The sequence below is a fragment of the Malania oleifera genome, chromosome 1 (assembly GCF_029873635.1).
Source record: "Malania oleifera isolate guangnan ecotype guangnan chromosome 1, ASM2987363v1, whole genome shotgun sequence".
NCBI lineage: Eukaryota > Viridiplantae > Streptophyta > Magnoliopsida > Santalales > Ximeniaceae > Malania > Malania oleifera.
Window position 1 is genome coordinate 11085654 of NC_080417.1, and position 9811 is coordinate 11095464.

The 9811-nt window shown below is 34.6% G+C and overlaps 1 pseudogene; it reads right to left on the reverse strand.

Moving 5' to 3' along the window:
* Nucleotides 1-7918: 7918 nt before the first annotated feature.
* LOC131152547 (large ribosomal subunit protein eL27y-like) lies at nucleotides 7919-8333 on the reverse strand (annotated as a pseudogene).
* Between the last annotated feature and the right edge of the window lie 1478 nt (nucleotides 8334-9811).

A 9811-nucleotide genomic window follows, 5' to 3' on the forward strand; every position in this document is an offset into this window, starting at 1 on the left:
GTTGTAGACATCCCATTTTTACCCAGGCCCAATATATTTATTATCATTATTATTATTATTAGTATTTTTAATATTATTAGTATTTTTATTATTTTATTTATTCTTATTATTATTATTAATTTTCATTAGTTTTATTATTATTATTATTATTATTACTTTTATTTTTATTTTTACTTCTATGTTATTTATTATTATTATTATTATTATTATTATTATTATTATTATTATTATTATTTATTATTTTCGTTATTATTAATATTATTTTTAATTTTTATCATTATTAGTATTTTTTTATTACTACTATTATTATTTATTTCTGTTATTATTATTATTATTATTATTATTATTATTATTATTATTTTTTAGTATTATTACTATTATTATATTATTATTATTTATTTTCCTACATTGATAAAAGTAATTTATTATTATTACTATTATTATATTATTGTTATTTTCCTATAGTGTTATAAGTGGCTTATTATCACTATTATTATTTTATTATTATTATTATTATTATTATTATTATTATTATTATTATTATTTTTTATTATTAACATTATTTCTATATTCACTTTATTATTATTATTATTATTTTATTTTTTTTACCTTATTATTATTATTATTATTTCCTTATTACCATAATAAGTAGTTATACTCATATATATTATTTCCAAAAGAAAAAAATACCATAAAATACAAAAAAACCAAAAAGGAAAAGAGATGGGTTAGGGTTGCTAAAAGTTTTTTATAGAAGGAACCTTTCTTTGCTCTTCTATTGCACGGACAGCAGCCACAAGCCCCTCTCTTCCAGCCTTGCTCATTCTTGCTGTTTTCCCAGCCTCCCTCTCTCGCTAAACTCTCTCCATCCCGAGCCCCCTCTTTCCATTCTCCTCCTCTTCCCTGCTCAGTCCCTTTCTCTCCCTGACAGCCACCGTGAGCCCACTCTTCCATTCGCCCACAGCACCACACCATACCAGCAACCCCACAGCCCCTCCATATCATTCTCCACAGCCACGAACAGGCTCTGCTGCAACCCTCCGCGAAGACCCTTTGCAACTCTCCTACCGCCGCCGTCCAGCCATCCTTTAGGTCCTCTGCAATACCGGCGGTCTCCCCTGCTGCACCGTCTTCCCAGGCTCCTCAACAGCAACCCTCTGATCACTGAGCCCCTCGCGGCGAGTTCCCCTGCCAGACGCAGCACAGCCGAGAAAGCCGCACCACCTCCTCCCTTCTCCAGACTTGCTCCAGCCACGACTGATAGCCCGACCTAGTATGGCTGTCTCCGTTCATCTCCATCCTCTGCTCCGGCCATCTGCCGCTAGCCACAGTAATTCTCAGACCAGACCCGAACACCCTCCAATGCCGCCGTTCGCAGCCACCTGCGATCTCCACTTCTCGTCGGCGCAGCCGGAGTTCATACCCGAGTCCACGACCACTCCAGTCACTCCTCTGTAAATCCCCTGCCCTCCAGCCAGCATCTCACAGAAAATACACACACAGAGTAAACTCAGCACACACAACACTCACACATATACATATTTATTTTATTGATAGTGTTATATATGTTTATATTGATTATATCATTATTGTTATTCGTATATTATTAATAGTATTGATGTTATTATTGACATGTTATTATTAGTAATATTATTACATCGTTTGTATATTATTATTTCGTAACATTATTATATTGTCCTATATTACTATTAGTAATATTATTATTATTATTATTGGTATGTTATTATTAATATTATTATTATTTGTTCATAGATTATTATTAGTTATATTATTATTAATTTATTAATCTTACTATTATATGAATTGTGTTAGTATTAATATTATATTATTTGTACATATTAGATATTCGATATTCGATATTTTGTTGGTTTGGGTTTTGATACTTGATCTTCATGTTTAGGTTCTTAGTTGTTGTTGTTGTATATTATCCTGTGATATGTTATTTATGTATTGTGTATTTTGGGTTTAAATTATTTCATTTTGTATTTAGGGTTTTAATGGTATTTTAGGGTTTTATTCATTATATGTTTTATGTATGGTTCGATTGGTCTCTCATATTGTCATGATATATTAATGGTAAGGTTTTAAATTATTTCCATAATTATTGACGCGTGATTTATTTGTTAACTTTAGGGTTTAAATTGCTTCCCTTAATATTACTTGTGTAATAGTTTCCATTATTGTATATATTGCATGCGTATTATAGGGTTTAATTTGTTTCCACATTGTTATTGTACATTAATTGTAAGGCTCTAATTATTTCCAAACTATTATTATTATTATACATATTGCCTATTATATTTAGGGTTTTGGTTGGTTTCTATGTTATTAATATTTTTAGGGTTTAATTGCCTCTATATAGATTGTTTATTAATTTTAGGGTTATGAGTGTTTTCATATTGTTATCACATTTCAACTTTAGGGTTTCATATGTTTCCAAATTATCAGTACATATTTTTTTAGGATTTTTGATTTATTTCCATATTATTGCACATTTGATTATTTTCATATTATTGTATATTATTGCGGGTTTGATTGACATTGTATATTTATTTTAGGGTTTGTCTAGTTCCATAATTTTTTCTTATTTGTTTCCATGTTTGTTTATATTACTTTTAACTTTTAGGGTTTGATTCGTTGTCATGTTCTTAAAATGTTTCCTTTATTGTTAACATTAGGGTTTTATTAGTGTTATGTTAAAGTTTTGATTATTTATAGTTAGGATTTTTGCATGTATTTGTTAAGATATATTATTATCATATTGTATAGTTAGTAAAATTATGATATATATGTATTATTAGTCTAGTAGTATTATTATGGTATAGTATTAATATTTACGTGTTATGATATATATATATTAAAGTGGTATTATAATATTGTATTGGTATTTATGTGTTAATAATATTATGAGATATATATGTGCTATTATTATAGTAGTACTATTATTACAGGTAATGTATTATCTTTATAATATATTAGGGCTATTATTTTCACATATTTATGGAATTTTCAACTATATCCTATCTTTATATTTTGTATTGAGATATCCATTATTTCTAATATTTTGATATTATTTTAGTAAGTATTTTTGTGTGGGTATATCCCTATGATTTTATTGCGGGGGGTATGAGCCTTTGGGCCTCACGTACCCTAAGCTCTGAGGGAATATATGTATATATTTATTTATCTATTTATTTATTTTTCATAGGTATTTATAAATTCACAAAAAGGATTAATTTAGAGACTTATTAGATTAACTTAGGAATAATTTCAAATTAATTAGGTACCGTTCGTAAGAACGGGCGCGTAGGGAGTGATCGTACCTTCCCCTCGCGTAACCGAACTCCCGTCCCCAACACTGGTAATGTAGACCGATTCTACCCTTAACAGGGTAGTAATCATGTGTTCTAACCGCATCAAAGGTTAGTGGCGACTCCGAGAGTCCATATTTTCCTTGAAAATTAAAAATAATTTTAATTCCGCCGCCCAGGGCACACGCGCTCCCGGGATGACAGGACATCGACAAAGCTAGGACAGTCGAAGAAAATATCAGTCATTCAGTTTGGTAAATTAACATCAATATCTTATGGCTTTTGAATACTGGTATGAATATTTCTTGTAATAGCATTGGAACATGGTAAAACATCTATTTTTGGGTGGTTGACCTTTTGATTTCACAAGTTGATGTCATAATTGCATAATCATTCCTCATTAAAAAAAAAAAAACAAAGAGGTGGATAGTCAAAGAGTTTCGGAACCACTGGTGTGCTTCTTATAGAGGAGGTCCCCATTGAGGAAATATAATGCACATAGAATCAGTCAATTTAACTGGGGCAAATGTCATGTCAGGTTTTAAAGATCTGCTTATTCAAGAAGAATCTGAAAACCAGGTCAAGATCAGTGGCAGATAAACTCATCTGGGGCAAGTTTCGATTTAAGTTTCAATGGGACTTATTCAAGCACCTTCTTATCAGGTTGGATGAATAGGAAAACAGGGCCAAAAGCTGTTATAAATCCATTCAACTGGTTAGATTCTGGGATGGAGTTTCATTTGAGCCAAGTTGACGACCTCCATTAAGAAAATTGGGCTAAGTTCAGTTATGAATCCATTCATCTGGGGCAAGTTTCGAGGGAACAAGGTCAAAGGCAACATAGTCAAGATTGGAGATTGATCGGTTGATTATAGGCATATTGGAAAAATAAAGTTCATGCATCGTCATGCATTTCATGCATTACACAGAAAAATGCATACATATTATATCATGCAACATGCTTGCATATCCTCATGTTCCAGTGTCATATCAAATACCTTGCATGCATGTATCCCCATATAATATCATTCATTCACACCTGTCCTGTCATCCTTGTATAAGCAATCCATGTTTCATTTCGAACTCTTTTACCATGCTCCTCTTAAAAGCGGCAAACATATCTAGATTGTTGCTGGTGAAAATTAAATCATCAACATATAGGCAGGCAATTAGCATGCTTCCGTCTGTCTCCATCTTCATGTATAACGCATGCTCGTAGGGACACTTTTCAAATCCATTCTTCTGGAAGTAGTCATCAATCCTCATGTTCCACGCACGAGGTGCCTTCTTCAAGCCATAGAGTGCTTTCTTTAGCTTGTACACTCTATCTTCTTTTCCTTTCTTCGCATATCCAGGTGGTTTATCGATATAGATCTCTTCTTCCAAAAAATCGTTTAGAAATGCTGATTTCATGTCTGGTTGGTAAATCTTCCATCCATTTTGTGTTGATAGTGAAATTAGTAATTTGATGGTTTCAAGATTGGCAACCAGGGCAAATATTTCTCTATAATCAATCCCTTCTTTCTTCTTGTAGCCTTTGGCAACAAGTCTTGCTTTGTATCTTTGAACCTCTCCTTGAGTGTTCTTCTTGGTCTTGTATACCCATTTCACACCAATAGTTTTGCGGCCCTTTAGGAGATTTGTCAACTCCTAAGTCTTGTTCTTCTCGATGGATTGAATCTCTTTATCCATCGCTTTTCTCTATTTATCTTCTTCGTTAGCCTCCTTAAAGCTAATCAAGTTGCTGGTCAATAATAGACAATATAGTGTAACATACTCCTCTATTGGTCCTATAGTTTCATATAGATCAACTAGATTACAAGCTCCTCTAGGCCTCATGTCTGAGATTTCACGCTCAATTCGTGATGGAGATGCATTCCTCTGTGGTGAACCGTGTGGAGGTGTCTGCAGCTTGGGAACTTGTGAATCGATAGCCACTTCTTTTTTCTGTGTGGGTTTTTTTTCCTTCAAGCGTCAATTCTGCATCTTTGGAAGATTTAGCTTGGTCCCTTTTCCAGGATTCATTTTCTTCAAAAATGACATCCCAACTGTGAATGACTTTCTTGTTGAGGGATTGTAAAGTCGATATCCCATGATGATGTCACCATATCCAACAAGGATATATTTCTCTCCTTTATCTTTCAACTTTATCCTTCTTGCCTCTGGGATCTTGGCGTAGGCTATAGAGCCAAACACCCTAAGATGACTCACACTGGGCTTATGAGTACTCCAGGCTTCATGTGGCATCTTTGTATCAAAACTCTTCATAGGACACAACTTGAGTAGATAGACTGCACATGATACTATTTCTGCCCAAAAACTCTTGGGCATATTCTTCTTCTCAGCTACATCGTTTAATTGGGGAGTATAGGTTAGTGTGAACTATTTTTGAATCCCTTGTTGCCTAAGGAATTTCAGGAAAGCTTCGTCCTTGTACTCTCCTCCTTAGTCTAATCGGAGTGACTTGATGTGATAGCAACTCTATTTCTCTACAAGAGTTTTGAACTCTTTGAACTTGTCGAACACCTCTAACTTCCTTTTCAAGAAGTAGACCCAAGTCTTCCTATTGTAATCGTTAATGAAGGTGAGGAAGTATTGGTTCTGTCCATTTGAAAACGGCCACTGTAATAATCCTAAAAATGATTATACAAGATTAGTGGGGTGATTCAAAAAATTAATTAATTAATTAATTAATTAATCAGATTTAAAAAAAATATAAAAAATAATTAAAATTTATTTTTATTTTTATTAATAAAATATATTATTATTAATATTTATTATTATTATTATTATTATTATTATTATTATTATTATTATTATTATTATTATTATTATTATTATTATTATTATATATAACCATTCACCTGAAGTAAAAAGCCTCAGGTGAATTCCTTCTCTGCGCCAAAGCCCCCCCTCAGGTTCTCTGAACTCTCTCTCTCTCTCTCTTTGCTCTTGTTTTCTCTCCTTCTCTCCTTAGTTATGTGACTGATTCTCGCCCGATCAAGAATCAAAAGATACCGTTAAACTCCATTCTCCGCTGCCATCATTTCTACCTGAGTGGATCGGTGGTAGGAGCGACGTAGACGTATCTCCTGGGGTAAGCCAATTTCTCCTTTTTCTTTAATTTCTTACAAATTATAAGCCTGATTGACAAACAGAGACCACCACGAGAATCTAGAGATGATTCTTTACAAGTCTAGTAGGACAGAATTCTCGTGGGGTCGTCGTGGGTAAAACCCCAAATTTGGGGTACGGGGGTTATTAAGGGGCTTATTTTTAATTAATTATAATTAATTTAGAAATGCTAAAATGTTGAGCATTTAGAGTTGAAGTAGAATTTTTGAAATTTAGGGTCTGGGTGAGTGTTGCAGATGTAATTTTGGGACCCGCAGGCAAAATTCAGAAAATTAAGTAGGAGTATCAACTATTGGTTTGAATGTTAATTTGGAGTACATGGAGCCTAGGGAAGGCTAGATGGGTATTATTTTGGGGAAATGAGTTAATTAATCTAGGGAAAATGTGAATTGCAGGAGTTGAGTTTCAAGCGCCAAGGGCGTGGGATTTAGGGTTCTAACGAGACTCTCAATAAGCCAAGTAAGTAGATTAAATTATAACAGTATTTTTAGAATTACTATTTGAATTAGTATGTGAATATGAGCATATGGTATTTTGTCTGAAAATTATTATGATATAAATATTAGATAAAATTGTGTAGCATTTGAGTAATTTTAAATTATGATATTTTGGAGTGTGAAATTAATATTTTATGAATAATAAATGAAAACTATATGGCATACGATGTATGTTGAAAAATGTGAAATATAACGATGAGTATTTTCTGAGAAAATATTGAAATGAGAATTATTGATGTGATTAGTAAAAAATAATGAAATATGATATATATATGTGAAGTAGAAATGTTTTGCCTAAAAAAAATGAGATTTTGTGAATTACTGATATGAGTATTTTAAGAAATGTTGAAATACGTGAAACATGATATACATTATTATGAGATGTGAAATGTGCACAGGAAATGATGAGAACATTTATGTTGAAATGAATTGAGATATACTGATATATAATTGATGATATGTCAATAACGCATAATAATTGCAGGTAGGTGGTATTCCTTTCCCACTGATGCCGATGGGGAGGTATGCTCAGTATGGAGATTGTGTGTGTGTGAAGTTCCTAATGATGTCGTTAGGGAGGTATGCTCAGTAGGGAGATTGTGTAGTGAAGTTCCTACTGATGCCGTTGGGGAGGTATGCTTAGTATGGAAATTATGTGGTGAAGTTCTTACTGATGTTGTTGGGGAAGTATGCTCAGTAGGGAGATTATGTGGTGAAGTTCCTACTGATGCCATTGGGGAGGTATGCTCTGTATGGAAATTGTGTGGTGAAATTCCTACTGATGCCGTTGGGGAGGTATAGGGGTGAGCATAATTCGGGGAAACCTGAATTAACCGACCGAAATTGGTGGGTTCGGTTCGGTTATACCTTCCAACATTTCGGTGAATCAGGTCTCAGTTCAGTGAATAGAAAATATTAATTCGGTTAACCAATTAACCGATTTAATAAGGATACTCAAAACCAGAGCTTGGTGAAGAACCACCTGTTTTTGCCGGTCTTGAATCTCTCCTCGAGCTTGGCCTTTGTTTCTTTGGTGGCCGTGACCTTCTTGTCGCGGGACGGAAGGGTTTCAAGCGTGACGATCTCCTTGAGATCGACGTCGAGGGTGTACTGCATAGGCATAACATGGTTGTAGTTCACCAGCTTGATGAAGGCCTTCACGCGGGACTTCTTCGCAATCTTCTTGGCGGAGTCCTTGCAGTCTGCAGATCACCTTCTTCGGGTACTTGGCTATCCCGACAACCAAATAGTGCTCGTATGGACGGTCACAGGTGCCATCGTTGAACGATCGGATGATCACTGCTTTGTGGCCGGCGTAGTCGCCTTGGAGGAGGACCACCGCCTTGTTTGGCTTCAGAAACTTCACCATTCTCTCCCTATCCCCCCCCCTCTCTCTCTCTGAGTAAAACCCTATGCAACTTAATGAGTTCAGTTCAAATTTTGGGTCCCAGAAAGAACCCACCAACTTGGAAGAAGAATTTGTGCTGGTCATCGAGTATACAGCTTCGCGGTTGAACCGGAAGCACGTTATGTAGATGAAGGGTCTGTACTCCGGCGCTAGCCCCTCATGCCCCATCTCTCTCTCTCTCTCTCTCTCTCTCTCTATGAGTTTAAAAAAAGGAGATGACTCTATGCTTCAATCAACTCGTGCCATTGATTTTGGTTTTCTTCCTTCTGTTTTCCTTCTCTCTCACTGTCAGATCTTCAAGCAATGGAAGTATAGAGAAGGAAAAAACATTAACCATGATAAAACCTGAAGGATTATTGGGTAACTACATGGATGAGATAAAGAAAGTTATTTTTGATTTTGGCTTTGAAATTATCAAGGAAATTAAAGTTTAACTTGATGAGGATAGTGCCACAAGCTTTTATGCCAAGCATTCTTTGAAGAACTTCTTTCCTAGCCTTAATACATGAACCTGCCTTTTGGTTAAAATCAGTTAACCAAATTACCTGAAAAAAAATTCGGTCGGGTTCGGTTCGGTTTGGCCCAATGGTTCGATCGGTTCGGTTAACAGTATTCTTTAACCGAAAATTTTAGTTAATTCAGTTAATTAACCGAATTTGGCCGAACCGACCATTTGCTCACCCCTAGGGAGGTATGCTCAGTATGGAAATCGTGAATGTGTTGAGAATTGGAATTATGTGATCTATTGTATTATGTAAAGTACATAAATGTGAATTTATGTATACATAGATATGTAATGAGTTAGAATGGGAAATGATTATGAGAAATGAAAGAGTGTGTGTTATAAAATAAATAATTGAGGTAAAGTGAAACTCTCTGCTTGAGGGCTTACTGAGTAAGGTGAGTGCCCTCATAGGTATCAGATGTGGTCATACCTGACTGCATAACGTGTTAGGGCAGAGGAAGGCTACCTGTATGGGCGGGTAATCTTCCCTATTCTCAGGAACTTCGTGGATAATTATGTGTTGAAAATCATTAAATTTTAGGAATGGTTTTAAAGCTTATAAAAGCTTGTGTTGTATATCTATATGATTATGAGAATGTGTATATCAGTGTACTTTCTCAGATGAAACAATGATTTGAAAAGTAAAGTGTATTATAACTAAACTCATATGGCCACACACTGTAAATAATTTATTCCTTCTTACTGAGATGTGTCTCACCCAAATTATCTAAATTTTTCAAGGAATAGGGATAGACCAGGTGATAGAGCTCCGTGATCATAGGGAGTTGGTGTAACGCACCGAATCCTTAATCTCGGGTTCGGCACGTTATACCTAATAATCCATAATTAACATAACCTACGCAGTGGAAAACATAATCATAATCTCCATATAACATAATACCAGAGTTTACTAATTCTAACTATAATTCATAAT